The 1,512-nt window shown below is 57.6% G+C and overlaps 1 protein-coding gene across 2 annotated transcripts in view; it reads left to right on the forward strand.

Annotated features, from left to right (window-relative positions):
* The first annotated feature begins 83 nt into the window (after window positions 1–83).
* RHNO1 (RAD9-HUS1-RAD1 interacting nuclear orphan 1) overlaps window positions 84–1,512 on the forward strand; it is a 6,221-nt gene continuing 4,792 nt past the window's right edge. For both annotated transcript variants that reach the window (XR_503733.1, XM_008050262.1), the window contains exon 1: window positions 84–363. The gene's annotated coding sequence lies outside the window, so the exon portion shown is untranslated. The remainder of the gene's footprint in view (window positions 364–1,512) is intronic.

The raw sequence follows: 1,512 nt of genomic DNA on the forward strand, positions 1-1,512 counted from the left end.
TGTCCTTCCCGCAAAGTCGTACCCGCGCCCCCAACCGACGCCCGTCCGCCGCCCCCACTGGACAGCGCTCTCGGGGGCCGCGCCCCTCGCGCCGGCCTCCCTGCGCCCTCCTCGGCCCTCCTCGTCGAGGCCCCCCAGCCCGGCCCTGGAGACAGCCGGCTTGGCGCGGCTTTGGAGTCTGCAGTCCACACGCCTTGTGGCGCAGCTCCTCGGGCTGGGCCCGCGGGGGGCTTTCCTTCCTCCGAGCTCACCGTCCGGTACCGACAGGCTAGAGACGCAGACGCCTGTAGAATCATCGCTGCGAAGTGACACGTGAGACGCCAGTGGTCCTTTGCGTATCTTCCTAGACGGATCCTGGCTCAGGTAGGGCAGGAAAGGCTTGTCTGATGACGCTTGGTGTGAGATCTGATGCCTTCTGCAAAGCGGGGAGGAAACCCTCCTAGCAAACGGGATCCTGAGTGCAAAGGCTGCCTGGCAGGGGGTGCAGGAGGAGGCCTGGCGCGTACTCAGGCCGAAGGATATCTGCGGCGTTTGAGCCTCTAGGCCTGCAGAGCGTGTGAGTTGAAACTGGAGTCAGAGGAACAGTGCCTGGGCCCTACAGAGTTTTGTCCCGGTTGGAGAATTAAAGGTCTGGGTGCAGTGGCTCACACCTGTGATCCCAGCATGTTGGGAGGCTGAGGAGGGAGGATCGCCGGAGCCCAGGAGTTTAAGGCCAGCCCAGGCCACAGAGCAAGACCTTGTCTCTACAAAAGATTTCTGAGAATTTGCCGGGCATGGTGGTGTGCGGCTGTGGTCCCAGCAACCCGGGAGCCTGAGGTGGACGGATCGCCTGAGCCCAGGAGGTCGAGGTGGTGGTGAGCTCTGATCATGCCACTGCACTTCAGCCTGGATGACAGAGTAAGACCCTAACTCCAAAAAAAAAGAAAGAAAGAAAGAAAGAAAAGAAGAATGAAAGGAAACCGATCAAAAACTTTAAGCAGAAGTGAGCCCAGGTCAGATTTGCATTTTAAAAGGTGCCTCCACAGGGGTGCCAGAGTGGGTTAGGGTAGACCTGTTAGGCTATCACTCTTCTCCAGACTAGACTTGCAGGAACTTGAAGAACGCTGGTGGGGAGAGAGAGGGAAGGAGACAGTGAAAGAGGGGCATTCTTGAAGACATGTTTGGGAGGTAAAGTTGAGCCAGACGCAGTGGCTCATGCCTGTAATCCCAGCACTTTGGGAGGCAGAGGCAAAAGGATTGCCTGAGCTCAGGGATTTGAGACCAGCCTGAGCAATATGGTGAGACCCGTCTCTACAATGAAAATTGAAAATAGCTGGGCTCAGTGGCTCAACCTGTAATCCCGTGCTTTGGGAGGCTGAGGTGGGTGGACTGCCTGAGCCCGGGGGTTCGAAACCCACCTGGGCAACTTGGCAAGACCTCATCTCTATAATAAATCAAAAAATTAACCGGGCATGGTAGCGCGCGCCTGTAATTCCAGCTACTCAGAAGGCTGAGGCAGAAGGATTGCCGGAG

The sequence above is a fragment of the Carlito syrichta genome, unplaced genomic scaffold (assembly GCF_000164805.1).
Source record: "Carlito syrichta isolate Samal-C Ts95f unplaced genomic scaffold, Tarsius_syrichta-2.0.1 Scaffold143477, whole genome shotgun sequence".
Lineage (NCBI taxonomy): Eukaryota > Metazoa > Chordata > Mammalia > Primates > Tarsiidae > Carlito > Carlito syrichta.